The sequence below is a fragment of the Myiozetetes cayanensis genome, unplaced genomic scaffold (assembly GCF_022539395.1).
Source record: "Myiozetetes cayanensis isolate MyiCay16 unplaced genomic scaffold, myiCay2020 scf3, whole genome shotgun sequence".
Lineage (NCBI taxonomy): Eukaryota > Metazoa > Chordata > Aves > Passeriformes > Tyrannidae > Myiozetetes > Myiozetetes cayanensis.
The window spans coordinates 24,496,622-24,518,826 of record NW_026087521.1 but is presented as its reverse complement, the minus strand read 5'-3'; the positions used below and the strand labels follow the sequence as shown (position 1 = coordinate 24,518,826).

Genomic DNA, 22,205 nt, shown 5'->3' with positions numbered 1-22,205 from the left:
AATAAAAGATGAAAAATAGCATTGAAGGTATGGTTACAGTAGGTTGCTAAGCACTCAACAAGTCTCAGTGGTTTGTGATGCCAGCTGCCCACCTGTTCTGCGCTTATTAAATTGATTTTCTGAGTGTGTGTATTGTTCTAAATGAATGACAACTTAAGCTAAAGAGACTTATAATGAGGCATACCAGGTAGAAGCAATTTAAATACTTATTTTTGCCCATAAAGTGCTTTAGAGAGACCAGTCTCAGCAGTGATGTACTTTTATGACAGATATTCATAGCTGGAATAAAAATATTTGCTAGTGTCTATCAAGGCAGCACCTTAACTTCAGAGAGATTTTGAAGGCAGAATACAAGAAAACAGATTTGTATGGTAACCAGCAATTCACATTGAATGTCAAGGGCATAGGGATAGGTGTTCTGTTCCAGTGAGTTATCTCATACATCTCTTTATCATAATATATATTTCAACCTTGTCCTCTCTTGCACTTAACATGGTATAAAATAATTGGAAGAGTAGTGACTTTTAAAGAATATCTGGCTTGGTAGACAAGCCCTTGGGCCTTCCTTAGCTTACAACGTCTTCTAATGCTGAATAACAATGGCAAGGTCAGAAGCATTAAAAGAATTTTGCATGTGAAGTAGTTTCCTATGGAACCACTTTTGTAACATCTAAAGGTGATTGTATTGTACTGTAACCTCTAAAGCTGAGAAGAAGTAAGTGAATGTGAAATACGAGCAGAGCTTACTGTGTATTTTTTATTAAACAAAATTCATCATATGTAAAGGAAAAGGAAAATGCCTGATTTATTGATAATTTCTCAAGTGCTTTCAATTGATAACAACAACATCGGTTGGGTTTCAGGTTCTCATTTGCTTTCCAAATCTTGAGTGATAACTTTCTCACACACTCTTCCTCCTGTTGTGTTTGAATTGACTTGTTTCTTGCTTAAGCCCTGTCACCGTAGCCCCTTCCCAAATTTGTGATACACGGAGGAACACAGGCAATGATATGCAAAGAGTTCAAAATTCATGTGTCACTTTCTATTGACAGTTTTAAAACCAAATTTAGGTAAAAAGCTTTTAACATCTAGCTATGTGGGGAGAGTGAGAACATAGCAGCTTTCCTTTCCATAGTAGCATCCTCTGTGAAACCCTCAAGGAGCCATCACAGAAAACATAAAAGGCATTGCATATTTGCTAGCATTTATTTTAATTTCCTCTCTTCATGCTGGGAACCAGGCGGTCTGCTTTCCTGGGGAAGGTAATTTGATTGAAAATAAATAGGCATGAAGGATGGGGTTTAATTGCCATGAAAGTTCCGTTCCAGTCATCAGATAGGAGTTCAGTGTGTTGTATGGGAGAGTGGGCAATGATGCTTAGAGAGTAGGCAACAATGCTTAGTGAGCTGGAGTCTGGCATCCAGATTACCAAGAAGCAGTGTCACCAAAATGGTGACTTTTCTCTCTTTGATTCTCATGCAGAATAATTAACACTCATTTGAAGTACTGCTGTAAAATCTTAGTAGAGGAAAAATTGTGACATTTTTACTGTAATGATAGTTGTTGAAAGCTTCTTCAGTTTAGCCTCGAAATCATCCAGCAGTTTCCCATAATTGGAATATTCCTATTATTCCACGTATTGGGTTAGTGTGGTTAGGTTTTGGTAGTGGGAGGTGTACAGGGGTGGCTTCTGTGAGAAGCTGGTAGAAGCTTCCCACATGTCCCGTAGAGCCAATGCCAGCCGGCTCCTTTCTCTGAGTGGTGGCAGAAACAGCCTGTGATGAACTGACCGTGACTCCCATTCCCCATCTCCCAGAACCGCTGGGGAAGGAGGAGGTAAAGCCCAGGAAGGAGGGACAGGTGGAGGGAAGATTTACTTTAGTTCTTATTATCCTGCTCTGATTTTGTTAGTAATAAATTCAGTTAATATCCTCAAGTTGAGTCTGTTTTGCCCATGATGGTACTTGGTGAGCAATCTCTTCCAGTCCTTTTATTAACTTGTGAACTTTTCATTATGTTCTCTCCACTGTCCATTTGTGGAGGGGATTGATAGAGTGGCTTTGGTGGGTGCCTGGCATCCAACCAGGGTCAAACCACCACACTGTAAAACAAGGGTTTTAATGTGTTTTTGGTATTTTTGAGCAGAGTAAAGGGTTTTGTGTGTACAGGTAGACTGTGCTCCAGAAACAACATGGAAGACAGAAACCTCTGATGGAGTCACTCAGAACATTTCTATTGTTGATTTGGGGGAGGTGGATATGGATTTTTGTTTTTGGAGGGGTGGTGTATTTTTTTCTTGAGAATAGGTAATACCAGATACAGATTCAGCAGACAGTGGAAAATAATTTTTAATAAAGAGGTGACAACTGTGATTTTCCTTCATCTCTAGTTTACTTTCACATGTGAGTTTGCTACTTGGCTTGCCTTTTTATACTGTTACAGATAGTCTTACTGTAATTCCAGTTTTGAGTTTTGATAGTTTTTGACTTCATCTTTTCATACTGACTGCTGCAAGCAAATTACATTTAGTGAAAACCTTCTTGTCTTCTTGTACAGTTCTCATTTGTCTCATATATTAAAGAACTGCTTCTTTGCAATTCTGTTTTTTTATTCTACACTTACAGTATCCCTTCTCCTTTAAGTCTTATGTGACCTAAGCAGTATTGAGTTTTTTAATCTTACAATTTGTATTACCATTGCTACATCTTCCTCCATAGTAATTTTATTTTGATAGGTGGTAGTACTCATAAGATATAGGTGGACTATGATACGTAAAATAGATTATTTATTTAATGTTTTTTGCCATCCCTAATATCTCATTTGTTTGGCTGGTTAGGGAAACCTAAAAAGGTTGCTTTTTTCTGTCTCTGCCTGCAGCTGTTCATGGAGGGAATCAGTTCTGTTGTGCTGTGTACAGCAGTGCTCACATTTTATGCTCAATCTTTTGCTCTGTATGGGGAGAAGGAAAATGAGGTCGTTGTGTTTTAAATATAGTAACCTCTAGTAATTTTGATGATTACTAAGATGCCTTTTCCAATTATAAATAAACTACATTGTTTAAAATATTTTTGACTAGACTGAATTATGTCCCAAAATTGGAACAGGCTGAAGAGAGTTTGGGAAAGAAATTACCATCAAGTTTTTGCATTCTTAACCGTAAATGGAAACAGAAGGGCATTGACTGGCCAGAAGCTTTAATTCTATAGCTCTTCTTGATAATGGAAAACATTGTATACTACAAATCCTGTCAGATTTAGTTTGTCATACATTGGAGGTTCTTCTGGAGGTCTGTGGATGGTAGAAGGTGGCAAGCCCTTCTGTCTGGAGCAACTTGGACAACTTGAGGAACACTGAAAGCTGAATATGAATAGGTGTTGGCATCCTCTGGGACAAATAGAAGAGGTAATCCAGCATCACTTTCACTTGGAGAGTAAGGCCAAGCCAGCGGACACTTGAGGATAACCATGGGTTGTTGCAATGACAATTTCAGGAGTTTGATGATCCTTTTGGGTACCTTCCAGCTCAAGATACTCTATGATTTCGAGAGAAAAGTCTGAAGCAAAGTCTAAAGAGATGAATGTCTTCCCTGTTCAAACTGCTAGGCAAAGGTTGCAAAGTTGATGAAGTAGCAAGGAGAAGGAGAGCTTGCCAGGCAAAAAATCTAAATCTGGTCAGTGCTTCTGTAGCTGTTATGAGTCCATTTACTTCCATGGACTAAACTGTCTGTACAGGTTTTTTATACCACTTGAGAATCTTGCTTCTTTTTACATAGTTTTGTCAAGATTTATGAATTTGGGAGGTAGCATGTGCTAGACAGGAAGGTCGTTGAGTTTAGCTTACTGATGTAGCTGAAGATGAGCAAAATGGTGCCTTGATGCTCTGGGGCATATCTTTGTCCTCCCGAGAGACTCACTGTTTGCTCTCCTCTGTGTACTGTGTGGCACCTCTCTTGTCTGCATGTTACATGAGACTTAACACCTGTGAGATGGAAATGAAACTCTTCCAGTGTCTGACCATTAAACACGATGTCATTTCTGGTGTGATGGGGTGTCACTTCTGGTTTCGCATTCTGGGGCCAGAACACCTCTCCTGTGAGGAAAGGTTGAGAGTGCTGGGATTGATCCACCTGGAGAAGAGAAGGCTCCAGGGAGACCTTATAAAGGGGGCTTATAAGAAAGATGGGGACAGACTTTTTACCAGGGCCTGTAGCGGCAGGACAAGGCGAAGGGATTTTAAACTGAAAGATGGTAAATTTAGATTGGCTATAAGGAAGACATTTTTATTGAGTGTGGTGAGGCATTGGAACAGGCTGCCCAGAGAAGCTGTGGATGCCCTGTCTGCAAGTGTTCAAGCCAGGATGGATGTGTCTTTGAGCAACATGGTCTAATGGAAGGCGTGCCTGCCCCAGCAAGGTAATGGACTCTTTGGAAAATCTTTACAGCAAGGTGCAAAACGTTTTACAGTTTCACAAATTACAAATAATTGTGGATGTTAAGAGTTCAGTGTTGTAAAGTCATACACAGGAATGTTTCAGCCATAACAAGATCTTAACTATGTGTTGTGGTTTTTACTAATTTGTGTGATGTAGACATTTGATGAATTTTTCTGTTACTAATTTTCTCTAAAGTAATAAAAGAATTATGCACTACTTGCTACTTCTCTACTTCTTTTATGAACTTGGAAAAGTCCATAATCTTGGAAGAGATTTCCAAACACTATGTATGTTTGAAAAATACTGCTTCTCTATCTCAAATTAGTACATAGGGCTCTATTTTAGGTTAACATTTTTAGGTTTGTCTTCTTTTTGCTGTTGGTTTGTTAACAATTTTTCATCTTCAGCATTAAACAGAAACAAGAATGTAAGGAATCACTATAAGTTTTTTGTTATTTACTAATAAGTGAGAATCTCAGCGCTTTTAGGCATGTTTGTAGCCATGTGTGATATATCCCCATATAAAGTTTGGAATTCTGTCTGATGTATGAAAACCATTGATAGCTGAAACTGTGTTCTGGTTCACGTTTCTGTCTCAGCACAGATATGATACTTCATGGACAGCGAGGGATAGAGGAGATTTTCTGGCACAGCAGGGCAGCAGTTGTTTTCTACCAGCAAGACCCTTGACTTTACAAAGTGTCCTTGTCCAGTTAGGTGGAAACCAACCACACTTTATGAGTCAAGATGGATTTCTGCTCTATGAACTGTCTGAACAGCAAGAGAAATAGGAGATCCCATAAAGGCCTTTTACCCTAGTGTACAAAAATCACAAGAGGCAAGATGGACCTTGAGATTTGGGGTTCTGGGTAAACCTGGGGCTCTAGGATGGGATGAGGTCCAGCTTTGTAGGGTGTGTTGGATTTATGCTGTTTTTCAAGGTTTTCATTTTTGGCTAGAAACATTGTTTTGTTTAGCCAGTTTCTTTGGATAGATTACCCTATGTAAATACAAGTGGCACATCGATACCCCTTCTCGAGGGTGCCTTAAATATCCAGGCCTCCCAGGGGCTGGGTTTTATGAGATTACTGGACTCTGCCAGGAATATGAGGTGAGAGAGTCTCTTTATCAGTGATCGCAAACAGGTTTTCTGAGATAATCTAATTGCAAAGGTAACTGTGGAGGTGGAGTAATTTTCTTATTTAATGTCTTTTTATTACTTCTGTGGAACATAGGTATCCTTGGGAGCTCCATGGCCATGGAGATGCATGTCGTCCCCTCAGCAGGTACTCAAGCAGGGTCTGGTTTCTGGATGTATGAGTCTACACAAAGGCATGAATACTGGTTTCTGCAAATAGTTTCAGGTGCAGTGTATTCTCTAATCATGTCCTTTACACTCAAGAAACCAGTGCTAGAGGGACAGCAAATGCTATAGGTTTTGAACATCAGACATGCTCCATTATTCTCTCCATGTTGCCTCTGATAAGCTCATTTTTGAAAACAGTGTATTTATAACTGCCTTTAACCTTTTAATGGAGTTGAAAGAAAACAATACAGGTTACACCATTTTCTGTTTTGATTACCACTTAGTTCTTTTAATTCCAAGGTGACATTATCCTGTTACATTTTTGTCTGAATTGTCTGACCTGCTCACAGTGGTGTCAATAGCTGGTATAGCTAAAAGTCTGTGGCAGAATGAATCAAAAGTATGTGTTCTGCTTGATCATGAATTTGTGGTTTCTGCCTAAGTTGTGTGTGTTTAGGAATAATTTTGTAGGAAAAAGAGGAACATAAATTACATTATTTCATATACAGCCTATTCCTACTTCTTTTAGTAGAGATAACCTAAAAATAAAAAATCATGACAGTAAGTAAAGCCAAAGTAATAATTCAACTAAAGGAAAGAAGAAATATAGCAATTTAATGGAAATTTATTTTTCCCCCAGCTGCACATAGTAAGATACATTTGGTCAATGCAATATCTCATTACCTTCATTATCCTTAAGTGTAATGGAGAGATTCATCTGCTTTGATATTATATGGGAGATGCAGTTTTGTACCAAAGTGTAATGCAGTAGCCAGGGAACCAAGGAGTATTTCCTGGTGATGACCAAAATTGCTGGCCCAGACTTGTGGTGTAGGTGCATGGCCTTGGCATTTATAAAAGTGTAATTTGCAAAACTTTAAAACTTTAGCCTGATCCTTCAGACCTGACATCTTTCCTCCCTCATTACTGACAAACAACACACCTTTATTTAGTAGTGCTATGTGGAAAAAGAAGGAGGACGAACTAGTTTGTTGGAAGTACCAGGCATTTAACCTCATTTTCTGTGCATGTATGATGTGCTTTTAAGAAGTAACAGGGAATGAATGTACAGGAGAACTTGTCTCACCTCATCTACGATAAAAAAACCTTCCTTAGGAGAAGAGTCATGAATGACAGTTTGTTTCAGGAAGGCAATTTAGTTTTAGACCTATATTATCTCCTAATAAATATTAAACTTTACTTATTTGAAGATCAAGAAGGTCTGTCATGCTACTAACACAGACAACATAATTTAAACATTCATTTCAGTAGCTCACCAACGATGTGCCACTGAAGTATGATGTTAGTCTTCCTGACAGATCTCCAAATAGTCGGTCTTTATCCAAGTTTTTATTACTGCAGTTTTTTATTATTTCTGAGATTTGAAATTAAGAGATGTGGACACTTGCTAATAGAAAACTGTTGATTTTTATTCTGTTGCAGTTCTGAATAATATTTCCTGTGAAAGAGTTGAAATATTATGGAATGATGACTAAGAACATTTGTTTTAAAATATATTATGCTGCATTCTTTGCCATGGGTTTAAAAATAAATTGTCTACTGGAGAAAAAATGTTGGGCATGTTCCAATTTCACAACAAAAAGTGGGGGTGGGGTTAGATACTCTGTGCTTGTGCTGAAAAGGAAAAGTACAGAGGGATTGGGTAAAGGCATTTCATGAAGACCAAAGGAGAAGTCCAGCTGCACGTCTTGCATGAGGGAAAAGCTTAAAAGACTTTCTCAGTATTTCTGCAAGTCAGTGCAACTCAATACAAGCAGAAAAGGAGAGTTGACGCACAAAGTGTCAAGAACTCCATCACCAGATTAACTCAACTTTCAATTTTAACTTTTTTTTTAATGTTACTCTTTTGAGTCTTAGTTGTGCACTGAGACTGCAATACAGAGAATGGAGTTAGTCTGAGAGTAGAAAGCCATAATTTGATATGTTCTGTGTCAAATGTAACACAGGAAGAAACTCTTGCGAGTGTTGCAGAAGATGCTTTAATACTCAGTGCTTCTAGCCTTTGGGCATCGTCCTTAAACCTCTGTTTCTTAAACCTTTAATCCCAGACTTTCATGGTCTGTGTGATTTAAACAGCCATGAACACACAGACCTCTCTGGTCACTGCAGCTTTCACAATAAAAGACTTTGGTACCAAGTGATGTGAGTACAGGTCAGGGCTAAGCTGTTGGACTGGTTAACGTCTCCAAAATGAAGATGTCATCAATTTCCTTCCATATCATTGTGCATCTAAATCCTATTTTCAGAAGTGATATGACTTTCCAGAAAAGCCAGTGGTACTTGAATAAAGAGGTTCCTAATTAACTTTTGAAAAATGCATGTGAGTTTCTAAGTGTTTCAATGACACAGCTGAGTCAATATTAAAATAAATACATGTAGGTAAGGTATGAAATGTTGGGGTTTTTTTAAAACAATAAGAACAGAACAATTAATAATTATGAAAGGATGACTTGAGAGAAAAATACATCTACCACATGCAGAGCATGTGCCATAGCTGGTTGTGATAGCAGTGGACATTGCTCCTTTCCAGACTGTAATTTCTGTCTCTCTGTGATACCTTTTTTTTTCCTCAATAAAAATCCAGTGGCAGTAGCTATAATGAAATAAAGGATGTATAAAGGTCCCACTGAAATGAAAAGATCTTTAAGCTGAGTTTTGGACTTCCTGAATACCCAAACAAAACAACGTGAAGGAATGAAAGAAAACTCTAGGTGCCTTTGGGAAGTGGGTCAGGCTGGGCTGGTTTGCGGGTGCTGATGGCTGCATCCTGGGACATGGGAACCTGCTTCACATCTCTGATCTCTGCCTTGCCTGGCTCCTGGTCGGGTGAAATGACCAGGACAGGGCCTTGTGGGGGAAGAAGCTTTGATCGAAGCCTGACACACAGTGATCTGAGGTGAAAAAAGGTAGATGGAATGCACCTGGTCATGAAATAAGATCAAATCTCTGGTCTGTCTTAGCCCAAGCTAATGTCCTTCTAGAGGGTTCTGCAGAGTCCTCCCAGTGCTTCATGGTCTGCAAGCTTGTCTGGCCTTTCCTGGCAAAGTTTTGTTGAAATTTATGCACTTCCATGAAATATGTTGATGCAGTTGAAAATGCTGCCAGCAGAGAAATCCTTCCTTGCTCTTCTAGGGAGACAGTGAATAGGAGGCTACTGAGAGATATTTATTGGAATTAGTCTTATAAACCTGTCATAGTGTAATTTATGCTTTCCTCTCTGTGCAGGCTACAGCCTTCCTGCTGTAAAGATTGTGAGAAAGTACAGAGTGGTCCCAGACCAAAAAAAGAAAAACTAGAGTGGCTGTGAAATCCTGTTCTCATACAAGTGCTGAGAAAGATTACTTGAAAAATATGTAGGAAGAAAAATAACAGTGACCATTACAGATAAAACAAAAAGTCTAGTTCTTAAAAAGACATAAGCTTTGCCACATGTTAGGGAAACTTAAAAAAACTGAACCCTGAAAAAACATTTGGAAATATTAGTTTATTATTTTAAAAAACAGTGATGCTTGCAGTGTTGTCTGCATGGCCATCACCATGTTCCCCTTCCATGGACAAATCTGTGAGATTGTAAAGGTAAAGAAAACACTTCAAAATCCAAAGTGTTTCTGTTTCTTTTTTCTTCTTTTTCGTTTTTTCTTTTTTTTTTTTTTTCTTTTTCTTTTCTTTTGGTCATACACATCCATAAGGTTCAGACACTTGTTTTTATCTAGTGCTTGGGGGTTTCTATCTTTTTTCAGGTCTGTTAAGGTATAGTCTCTGTTCTTCATTTGCATTCATGTCACTGTGCTTGGCCATGTGCTCAGCACATACAAAATCTGTCATGCTGCAGTGCAACCAAAGGAGCATTGCTCCTCATCACTTCAGCTGGAAGTTTGTTCATGGCTGAGGTTGCATATTTGTTCTTCTGTCTGCTCGAATTCCAGGGATGTTACAATGCAATATAGTTCCTGACACAGACCAATGAATGTGATCTTTACTGTGGGAAAATTCCTCTGACAGCCACGCTGGTTGAGAGGAGATTTGTTGTTGATGCTCTCTTTGGTCACAGGATGTGGCTCAGGCAGCTATGACTGCACACAGAGGGAAGACTGATGCTCCCTGCCATATTATTCCATTAACCTTCTCCCATCTCTTGACATTCTTCTCTTGTGCTCCTGCCTCACTCTGCTCTGACTCTGTCTTTTCTCTGCAGTGTGTTTTGACTGCCAGGTCTCTGGCTTTTCAGCAGGGCCTGGTCCCTGAAGCACAGCTCTCCATTGCAATCTCATGAAGATTTTAGATAAAATGGTGTTGCAAATTTAAGTACATCCCTGTACTGGCTAAAACCTTGGCTGACTTGGGAAATTACCCCAGTCCATTGTGTGGATTGCTGCCACACAGCAATCCAGCGATATTTAATTTGAGTTCTTCACTATTTGCTGGGAAGGGCTCTCTTGCGCTGATGTAATGGCACTAGACAGTCTTTTGCACATTAGCCTATTATTTCTCAGGCAAGACTTTGGTGCCTGTTGGGTCCCGTGAAGGTGGGTGTTGACAAGAACAATTTATCAACAGGGTTTAGCTCCCTGTCGAAGCAAAATCAGGGATTTGAAAAAACTGTGATAGCCAACTCAACTCCAGGATGGTGAGGGTGGTCTCCAAGGCATGCAATGATGTGAGCGGTTTTTGGGGGGTAAAGTGAGTGAGTGGTGACTGATGGGGATCTGTGGACCCTGGCAGGGTGAGCACTTGTTCACTGTTCCTCGCGTCTCAGTTCCTTGTCTCAGTCAGAAGAATGCTGTGTCTGGACTAGAAGTGAGGAATAGGAGCACAGGGAAGAAGACTTCTTTAAAGCTTCAGTCATGTCTGTGTAAAGAGCATGCCGCATGGGAGAGCTGATGTTTACTACTGCAAAAACCCATCTGAGTACTGTGTAGAGAGCACAGATTTGAATATTGACAACCCAGCTGCTTCTAGCAGGGTCTGAAACTATTAAATAAAAGCTGTGCTGGAACTCTTGGGAAGCTGTTCCCTAGGGGAAGGGTCTGGAGGTGGGGGAGGCACTGGGAGGCTCACTGCGCTCTGCTGTCAGTGCTTACTAATCAGTTGTGCAGGTTGGTTGTAGAAAGTGGGCTTGGGAGTTGTGGAAGTGGGAAGAAAATGTTTTTTCTTTGAGAGTAGGAGCAATTACGTGAGACTTTGAAAGCTCAGAAGCCTTCCTGAGATCCTGCTGGCAGCTTGAAGACAGTAAACTATGCAACAAACAAACAAATAAAAGGACAAAGAGTTAGAATGTGTGAAAGATTCCTGGTGAGCTCTCCCCCAGCAGTGGGAATTCAGAGACTGCACTGGATCCACATTTGTGGGACAGTGCTTCATTTCCTTGAGCTACCTTTGTGCCTTGAGACCAGCAGTTGTCATTTGAGATGCAGGGCTTGGTTTCCACTTAAGCAACACCTTTAAATCAAGAGAAATTTATAACTTTTTTTCAAACTTTATCCAAAAATAACTTCAACCATCATTGGAATGAAAAAGGATGGTTTATGTTTCCCATAAGAACTGTACTGTCTTTAAAAGAATAGCTTATACATACTGTCTCATCTGTCAACTGGAAGAAAAAACCAGAGATGTGATTAAGATCATATTTTCTCTGAGGTCAGTGGTGCCTTAAATCAAGGAAATTCAGAAACTCTATATCAGTTGTTTCACAACAAAGACAAAGAAGTAATTGAAACAGTTGTCTGATTATTTTCAAGAAACAATAAAAAATATTGTAATTTAAAAAAAATATGAACTATTATTTGGTTCTGAACTGCTGTCTATACTGTTTACTGTGCAATACCCCAAAGCACATTATGGAACAGTCCTTGATTTGGGAAATCAAAGATTCTAAGGATCTTCTTTTATTTGCAGAAACTTTGGAACTCTCTGACACAATTTGTTTCATTGGGCTTGATGACATGGAAATATTTAGTCATGTCATCACTGCATGGTTTTTTTCCTTAGAGTGCAGTTGAAAGAGTTACTTCTGTACTTGTTGGTTGGCAAAAGGGTCCTGTCACTGTTAACAATTTCTATTATTTTTTTTAAATGCTAGAAGGGAGAAAGTGAAGACATCCTTTCTGTTGTTTTTTTCTAGTACTTATAATGTATTAAAATCTATTTATTATGCACTCCTAAATCTAGATCAGTCTAAGCATTATTGGGGTCTTAATTTGGCAAAAGTCAAGGATTGTTAGTTAAAATTATCATTATAAAATGTGCCTTACAGAGATGTATGTTTATGCTTCAGTAGTTCCTCATTCAGAGAAGGCACAATGTTGTGCTTTTAGATCCAAGCTTCCTGCTCCTTAAAACTTGCTGACTTTATTATATGTCCTTTTGCCTCAAATGTAGTGATGGACAGAATACTTTTCTTACATGAATAATCTTGGACAAATTATAGAAGCCTGAAAAATATTCAACTCTTAAGGCTGAGTTTCAATTTGAAGTTAATTCCAAAGACGTACAAAAAATGTAATATTAAGATTTTAGGGAAAAGGAAGGCAAAAAGAATCAAATTACATGTCCATCTGCTTTAAGTACCATTATTTGAATAAATTGTGCACATTATTGTATCCTTGTTTTCATTCCAAGGGATCTCTAGTTGAGCTGGAAGGGTATTTTAATCAGGAGATTGAAAGGAATGGTGCATTCTGGGCCAGGAAGGACTGCACTCTGAGGCGGACTTGGTTTCATAGATTGGATTCCCAATGGGGCCCAATGGTAGGACAAGAGGCAACACGCAGATGTTCAGACACAAGAAATTTTTCGAAACATGAGAAAAGCTTCTTTACTCTGAGGGTGTTCAGACCCCAGAGCAGGTTACCCAGAGAGCCTGTGGAGTCTCCATCCTTGGACACATTGAAAACCCAGGTGAACGTAACTATGAGCAACCTGATTGAACAAGGACTTGGATACCCTTGCAACCTGTGCTTCTGGGTGATGATTTTGAAGAGGCTTAAAGCAGAGGATATGGATCAGAGCAGAAGAGAGAGGAGAATATTTTTCTGTGGGCTTGGGAAGAGAAGGGAATTGGCTATGTGTTGCAAACAGCTGGATGCTCCCTGAGGGGAAGGACAGACACTGGGGCCACAGAGCTCTGGATTAGGAAACGCGGGGCAGGCAAAGGCAGGGCTGGGACCAGTGCAGGGCTGTAGCTGGATAGGTAAAACAAGTAACCACCTTGCTTGTACCCATGTCGTCCAACTTAGATTTTACTTTACTTGAGTAAAGATCTATTGACATGACTGTATTGCTTTGTTTGAATTATCCTTAGAGGGTGATTTATCACTTCACTATGGCTTTTTGCAAGGGAGCTGTCCACGCTGCCACCAGGCCCTTTAGGCTTTTATTTGATCTGGTTTTGCTTTGTGTTTACTGCTGAAAACATACTAGTCCTTGTCTGTTATAAACTAGTAAGCACTTTGTTTTAAATATTAATATAAACCAAGAAAAAATTAAAATACAGATTTTAAAGAAAATAAACACTTAAAATGCAGCTTGCTAGCCATGAAATTACCCCTTCAGAAAGCTCCTGCCCTGGAGACATCTGGTTCTGTAGCTTAGTGCACGTAAATCTGCTGCACTTTGCAGCAGAGCTGAACTGTGACTGTGGCTATTGCAGTAAGATATTCCAGTTCCCTTCTGGCTTCCACAGGAAGCATGCAGTGCGTGTCTGCCCCACTGCCTGTGCCAGGGCAGGCCCTTACCAAAGAACACGTAAGGGACATTTCAACAAGGAGGTTTTTAAAATCTTTAATGTTATGTCAGAGCAGAATAAAAGTTTTTGGCTGTCTTGATTTAATGACAGTATGTTCAGGAGGTGGGAGCTCTAATGAAGTCCCGTTTCTCTTTTGTTTATTTCCCTTCCCCAAATATTGACAGATTTTGAGGTTACGAGGAGTCTGAATGAAGGAGGGAAAAAAGATAACAATTTTACTAAAAAAAATGGAGAACAAAACAAAAACAATAAATAGCAGAAAAAAATGTCACCTAGCGACCCCTCTCCCCCTTGGTTAAAATGAGAAAAACCTGCAAGAGTATTTCATTCGAAGAAAAAAGTCCTGTGCCACTGAGACAGCAGCATGGATCCTTATGGAGCAAAACCACTTGACAGTGATGGAACTGGAGCGGCACCAGGACTGGGTGATTGTGAGCCACGTGGCAGCAAGTGCCCCGGCAGCTCCCCAAAAGGAAATTCCCTGTCTTTTCAGCATGGCTGGCAGTGGGGAACCGCTCCAGGAGACGACTGGCACAGGCAGACACTGCTGGCAACAGGGAACTGCTCTGGGAAGCACTCAGTACCCCCACCCTGGAACAAGGAGGAAAGTTTTTTGAAGTGCTGGAGACTTAATCCCCTGAGTTGTCGTTTTGAACTGTGTGATGATACGAACTATGTGATGATACGAACAATTCAACGGAAAATCTTCCCCATTTAACTAAACTATAAGATTGGCATTTCTTTAAGTGAAATGTAAGTTAAGTACATTAAGTTAAATGTAACATTTAAATGGATGTTAATTCAAACTAGTAAAGGACAATGAAAATACAGGGATGGGTTAGTTTACTGGTGAAATACAAATTCACATTACGTGTTGCTTTCATTTGCATCTGCATTCATTTGCAGGGCTAAAGTAGACCTGAGTGAACTATTTTTTTTTTTTATAGAATATACTCTGTAAAAATAACTGCTCTGCTATTCATACAACAAAAGCAATGTCCCAGAAGAGTCTTAATTCTCTCTGCTCAGAGATAAGAAATGTAGCTGGAATAAGGGGCATATTGAGCATGTGGTTAAGACATAGTAGGACTTTCCACTGAGGTCTTTTCTCTAGGACCTGAGACTGCATGCCAGGGGAGAGAATGTATGTTCATAGTTGGACACTTGATAATACACACCCTTTTCTTATTCAAGTACGTAACCCTTTGCTTTTCCCTACCTGCAATGTGTTGTACCAATTTCAGTCAAACACACAGCAACAAAAGTAATGAAACCTATAAGTCTGTACCAGTTTTCTGTGAGGAGATGTGAAGGTCGGGTTTGGAGAAGGTGCCATGCTGGACCACATTCATCCAGTGCACAGTTTCCAGTGATGTTTGATGTGAGCTGAAGGAAGACACAACAGTCTGTGTCATTTATTTCAAAATAAATTTTCTTGAGAATTTTCATTTAAAAATATTTGCACAAGATGTAATTCTGATGCAGTTTGACTGAAGTTTAAGGGATCCGTGAGCCTTTGCCCTTGGGGTGCCCACAGGAGCAGCGTGAACTAACTGAACGCATGAGGAGAGTTGTTCTTTGTGCTTGAGGTTGTGTTTTGGCCAACCACCAAACCATCTTCTGTGAAGGATAAGTGGTATAAAACAGTACTTGCCCATAGTGTAAACAGGGCCGGAGGCTCAAGTGGGTAAATAACACTGACAGCAAACAGTGCTAAGCAGAGCCAGGGGCTGTCTAAAGGCTGATGGGTTTCACAAAGCATCAAGAAGGGATGCTTGGACACAATCTGCCTGCCTTGCAGACTGAGCAGAGCTGTATGCATCTGCTCTGCTGCAAGGTGAAGCTCTTCAGCCTGGTTTGACAACTGTTTAGGTGGCGTTAAGTAAACGAATCAGGTATATCGGAAGGGCCACAAAGCCTTCTACTTGAAGAAAGGCCAAGCAGGGGGACATCAGCACCCTGGTCCTGAGAAGTATGGTCTGCTCAGAGGGAGGATTCTGAGAAACCTGAATAGTGTTAGTGTCTGGTCATTTAACTGTCACTAAGTTGCAAGTGTTACTTACTGTCCTGCCCATCTGGAGTCATAGTTCTACATGGTGTTCATACACTTGACCATCACCAGGCAGAAGGCATAAGCTGTAGTTACTGAGGCAGCTTTGTGCTTTCACAGCACAGTGGTTTGCTGTGAGGGGAACCTTGTGAACCAGTAAGTGCCATGAGCTCCTAGTAAAAGTCTACTGTTTGTCCTAAGATGAGTTTCCACATGGAGTTAGAATTGTGAGTCTCTGCAGTTTTCCTTTATGCTTGGTGCCAGGTGACAAGGCTGATGGTACTCTGTCATGAGGTGGCAGATACCACCACCTTTTCCAATCTTATTTTCCCCTAACTGTATACATAAGCCACTTGATTGTTTTATTGACTCTTAGAAGCTGTTCTTTGTCAAGAAAAGCTATGATAATCAAGTTATCCAAACATTTACTAATTTTTGTAGTTAATCTTTATGCTGAGAGAGGAATTATAAATCTTCAGTCTACAGGGATGGTACTGTAGCATGGAAGTGGGGTGAAACCCTGGAAAGAGAGGCTGGGGCACTACCAAAATGCTACATCTTAGGAAAACTGAAATCCTTAAATGACTACAACATTGTCCAGTGGAACTAGTGCAACAGTTGCTACTGCACTTGGTTTCCCCACTGACTCTGCAATTGTGTTATAGTTGTGGCTGCAGTGTCAGCTCACCCAGTGTTATGCACAGGAGTGCCCACTGAGGAAAATAAAACTCTCAATTGGTTTTTTTTTCCTATGGTTATGCTGTGGATTCTTTTATGTCTGCTAGGGAGTGTACTCAACACAGCACTCACCCATCCAGCAGGGACCTTCCTACCTTTTTGTGTGCATATTCCATTGAAGGCTTAGTTGTCCTTAATTTTTCCCATATGTACGATGAAATCATGGCTATTTGTAATGTCAGACTGAATGCTCTTAGTGTGTTTACTTGGACTGAGAAGTAATGTAAATTTGATCTTCCTCTCTCAACAGTCAAAACTTTCTGCTAATCATGAAGTTTTTGCTAATCATGAAGTTTTGGCATTAGATCAGACATTATTAATGCAGATTGTAATGCAGTGTTGGCAATGTCTGCTACTCCTGTAAGTCTCTCTGACTTATTTTTATACAGATAAATTGGATATTTGTGGGTTTTTTTCTGGGGCACACATGTTCCCTCTGATGCCAGTTTGCATGTGGTTTATGATGAGTCGTCCTTAATCCTAATTTGTGATCTCTTGGAGTTGCATAAAAAAATTACAGTTTGTTTATAATCTGTTTTTTTAATTTGTTATCCACCTCTGTTCACTCTGACATTTGAGGCTTTCATGTGTACCTCATGTGCAGTCCTGTGGCACAGATCCTTGGAAATGACCCTGATACTAGGATACACAAAAAAACCAAAACAAAACAAAAAAACCCAAACCAAACCAAAAAAAAAACCCTCGAAATATTTTAAGTATTTCCCTCAGTGTAGAAAATCCTTCTTTGGATTTGGATGCTTCCTTTGTTTCTAAGTTCTCCTTGGACTGGATTGAGAAGTAGTGTCTTCTGCTGGGACATTTTTCAGATACAGCAGTTGTCCCATTTCATCACACATGCATGAATTTGGGACAAAAACTGCTCTCGGAACTTGACGAAGCCATTACATATGCTCTGTTGAGCCATGGGTCTTGATACTGTTGAAAAAATAATAGATTTCACTTGGGTTTTATATGTCATTTGCACACAGGGAATAGAATGTCACACTGTATTGGTAACCGTCCATTTGTGGGTAAACAGTTCTATGTTTAAAAGGAAACGAACCAAACTGAAAACCAAACCAACAAAACCAAAAAGAGGTGAATCATCCTTCTAATCTTTTGGCAGTATTATGCAGAAGGTGAGTTATACTCTGCTGCTTACAAAATGATACTGCTTTTTTACCAGTCTCACACTAAATATTGTAAGGGAAGTTGTTGAAAATGGACTGTTTGTTCTGTATCCTCTGTTATAGGGAATGGGAATACCGTTCTGTTCTGTTACTCCCTGTTCCTAGATGCCGGATAGGCAAGTAGAGTCCACGGCTACCACCAGAGGAGAAACAGATACTTTGTTGCTTAGTATCTCAAGGCCCTATTGCCTACAGAAGTTCCTGGTTCCTATGAGAAGGCAGAAGCCCAAGATTTGGGGTTTCTTCAGACACTGAGCCGTCTGAAGAGAGATCGACACCTGCTTGTAATCTACAGTCTCAGTTGTAGCCTAGAATTAGGTACTTAACCTCAGCTAATATTTTCTTATATTCTTTCTTATATGCAGTATTCTTTACTTACAGCTTTCTGTTTGTAATGCTTTACCATTTCATAACTGCTGGAGCTTCATGTCCATTAGATGTGCTCCAGATGGCTGGGTGGCCTGGGAGAGGCAGAACACACAGAACTTCCGCTCTTAATTGCAGAGCATCTGCTGCTTGATGCCCATGGTAAATGGCTTGCAGTAATCATCTACAAAGCTGTGCTGAAGCTAAGATCTTTGTTAAAAGTGAAGTTGAAAGGCATTACAATAATGTAATAATTGGCTATTATGGTTCATTGTATCTCGTCTTTAAAAAGCAATTTTTTGAACTTCATCTCTCAGATAAGGACCAACACAGACATAAAAAGATTTTTTTTTTGGTAGCAAAAAGTACTTTATCTTCAGTCTGTTTTGTTACTTGTGTGTATATACATGTATATGTCTACTCAAAAATCTTAGTTCTTCCAGGCATTAATTGCCTAAAAATGCTAGAGAAAAAGAATTTTTATATGAAATAGGGTTGCATAAATGCAATATGGACTGCACAGAAATATTTGAAAAATCAATACAAGAGCAAATAATAATAACAAAAAAAATCCCTGCCACCTGTTAGTCAGCCTGGTGTAAAATCCTTTCTCTGTGTTAAACAGGACAAAGTTCTTGACTTTTCTACCAGCAGTCTCCTTCCTTTCTGTGCCTACATAACAACAGAACTGCAAATTGCAAATAGGGAATGCGGGTGGAAAACCTTGAGCCAAAGGTGATAAGGGCAGGCTATGAGGAGAACACTAAGGACTTCCAGACAGCTCATATCTTCAAGGATATTTTTCACTGTCTAGCCAGTCCCTTTGCCTTCATGTCTTGGCTGCCTGGTGTGGTCTTGTCTCAGCCACCTGCCTCAGTCCCTGGGCTTCTCCTTGCTGTCCAGCCTGGCTCCTTGTGGAAACATGCTGGCATTTCCACAAATGAAGAACTTCAGAGATTTTGCTCCAGTGGAACATGCCTTTCTTGGCTCTCCTTGGCTCTGAATGCTGTGTAATACAAGCTGGCAGACCACACTCGACCCCTACTCCACTGCCCACTTTCTGGCCAGGAAGGGCTTGTCAGGGCTGTCCTCTAGCCCAGCTGGCCCTGCTCCTTTTCCCTGTGGCTGTGGCCACAGAGTTACTTTCTGGGACATTGGCTTCATTTATTGATAGAGGTATTGGAAAACACCTCTGCATCGGGGACTGTTATGTCATAGCATCAGCACAGGCTTTTCGGCTTGGTTGTCTGGGGGCTTTGTACCTTAAATACATGACCCTGGAAGATGAGAAGCTGAAGTTGTCGCACCACACTAGATTACAATGGTGTAATCATGATGCCAGCTTTTTCACCAGAGATGTCTTTTAAAGATAATTTAGGGTCAGCAGAGTTGAGCAAAAGAAGGCCAGAGAAAGTGTGAAGCCAAAGAGCTGTAGCTATGTAAGACGTGCTTTTCTTTGGCTTCATTTTTCTATAGAGCATGAAAAAACACCTTGCAGTATTTTGTGAGTGCCATGGTGATCAATAATTGGTGTGGCAGCCGTTGCCAGAACTGACCAAAACCTACAGAAGCTGGAGGTCGTCATAGTGTGAGTGGCTGGGGATCTCACTGGGTTTTTAGGAGGGAACTAACATTACTAGAGGCAAAATAAATTCATTCTGGGGGTTGCTGAATGGTGTGGACTCACTGCACAGTTACTCAGAGGTTTCCAATAGCTCTTTAAATGCATTAAATTTTTTAATGTCTTAAGAAAAGTTCGGTTTTCAGGCATTACAAAACTTAAAGAACTGGGGACTTGGAAAGTAAAGACAAGTTTAACTAGCAAAAATCCTTACCCACCTTTGAGGCCTATTGAGATTATCCTGTACTTCCCCTCTAGAGACTCAAAGGTGTGGGACCTGTTCCCTTGCCCTGAGGCAAGACAGCTGAGACCTGTAGACTGTCTAGGTGAGCTCCTCAGGGCAGTAGGACAGGAGAACCTCACAGGTGGGATGGACTCATTTCCTGTTCCCAGAGTTTCCCCTGCGAAAAAGGAGGTTAAGTTCAAAATCAAATGTTTCTCCAGTGACAAGAGAATAAAGATTTATGCTTTAGTAGACCAGTATAAGGCACGTGTACAAATCTACCTCTCTTGGTAGCTCAGATTTTCTGCTTGCACTGTCTTTATAGAGAGAAGTTACTTCAAAGAAGAAATTTAAATTTGTATAAAAAATTTAACATTTCATTATCCAGCTTCATTATTAAAACTGAAACTGTACTTTAGGGTTTAGACACATTTATCCTTACAAAACCAAGTAAAATATGTGTATTATTTTTCTGCAGTGATAAACTGAGCAATAAAGCAAATCTACTCCAGGAGTGGCAATGGTTGAAAAGCACATTCCTTTCTCTGGCAAATGTGAATATAAAAGAGAGAGCTTTGCACAGCATATGTTATTGCTGCTTTAAATATGCTGGCTTGTGGAGAAATGTATGGAAGGTATATTGTAAATGAATCAGAGAAAAGTCCTTCAGTATCCTGTCATGGGTCAGCATCCACACAGTGTACTGACCTGCAAAGCCTAAAAGTAATGAAATAGATTATTATGAAATCCTTCTAGAGATACTGCATAGGTTGTTTGGGCTTTTCAACTGCCTGTGTGCGTCAGTGTAATGAGAACTTGGCAGAGGGCCCGTACTCCATGACACCTTCAAGGATGTCTTAGGAAAAACCCTGAGATTTTGCATCTTCCTTGGAAAACTATGCTGGGGGAAGGTCAGATCTGCTCATCAGAGCAGAACTTATTCTTCAGCCATTGCATGAGTGCACTTGGGTTTTTGTTCCAGAGACTTGTGTTTAAAGATGCTTGCAGGATTACTGGTACATAATAGACACGTTTCATTTGTGAACTTGCCTCAGTTGCTGGAAAGCCCAGCCAGAACACCTGTTTTGTTCAATGCACTGCAGCTTCTTATCAACCCGTTTTGACAGAAGAAGGTGTTACCCACTCCAAATAGTCAAAATAACTAATTCAGCTCTGGGAACAGCAAAGCTACAGTCCTTGTCAGAGGATTTGTGCCGCTGTCATTATAGTCAAAACCAATTTGGACATGGCTTCCTGGTGCTGAGCATGCACGTGACTGCAAATATTCATGACTGTTAATAGCCAGGCTATTAATTCAAGTGCTTAAGTACAGATTTGAGGACATCTGGTTAATTTAGGACATTTGTGGGTTGATTTGAGTCACCATTCACTGCATCCTGTCTGCCGGTGGAGAGACTAAAAGCTGCCTGTTAGAAAGTATGTTGCAAGATGTCACCCCAGGGTATGGCCTCTCCCATGGCTTTGTTCAAGAGGTGAAATACAGTTAAATGCTCCCATGAGCCCGGTGGTCCTAAATATTCTTATGGTGTGTGCAGAACACAAAAGGCCTGTTCAACATTTGAGCCATCAACTCCCTAGTTCCCTAATGATTTCAGCACACTGAGATCCTCAGGTGGCAGGTCCTCTCAGCCTTCAGTGGTACTCATTTTTCCAGCCTGCTGCTGATGGTGGCATTGCATATTTTGCAAACACCATAAACCCCCTTGGCACATGGAGCATCAGGAGTGTTTGGGAATTGTTAACCCACAAAAGCTGAGAAATGGGAGGGGTGGTTGTTTTCCTTTAAATGCTTCACTGAATGGAACTGCATCTACCTCCTTTCTCCTCATCCACCAACAGTACTTTCCAGTCTATGCCATCTTGGGAACTGCACATATGTGTTCAGTGAGACTTGGCAGAAATGTTCTTTGTTTTACCCCCTCCAGACAGCCATTCCTATGGATGGCCCCCAATGTCTGGTAGCATCTAACCATCAACTTACTGCCTTGGCTGCCCTTGCCAGCACAAGGCAGGCAAATTCCTAGTGTCTGTGAGAGGACTGAAGGAGCTAGCTTAGGGCTTTGTTTCTGTGTTTGAACCTTTTTCAATTACCGAGTGTCAGAAAAAAAGAAACTCAATGCACTAAAAATGCACTTGCAGAGGCTAACAAATGCTAGATCTAAATGGTTTAGAATAATAAGAAATAAGGAAAATATTTATTTGTTTGCTAGGATGCCTTTTTATCATTGAATTCAGTGGTTTTATTTTTATTTAGATGCGTGACTTATTTATTGTGGTTAGAGCATTGTTGCATGTTTTCTGACAATAAATTTAAGTTAAACGAGACAGTTGGCTAACACTTTGATGTGAAAATTAGGTTTGAAGTGTAGATTGGCCCAGAATTTTAATATTTATATGAAGGAAAAATAATAAAGAGAGTTAATGATAGAATTTCGTGGTTTTTCTTTATTGGAAATGCCATAAGTGGCATTTACTAGGATATGTGTCCCTGAA

At 40.1% G+C, this 22,205-nt stretch overlaps 1 protein-coding gene across 1 annotated transcript in view; it reads left to right on the top strand.

Annotated features, from left to right (window-relative positions):
- ST7 (suppression of tumorigenicity 7) overlaps positions 1-22,205 on the top strand; it is a 142,279-nt gene that overhangs the window by 14,006 nt on the left and 106,068 nt on the right. The window lies entirely within an intron of this gene.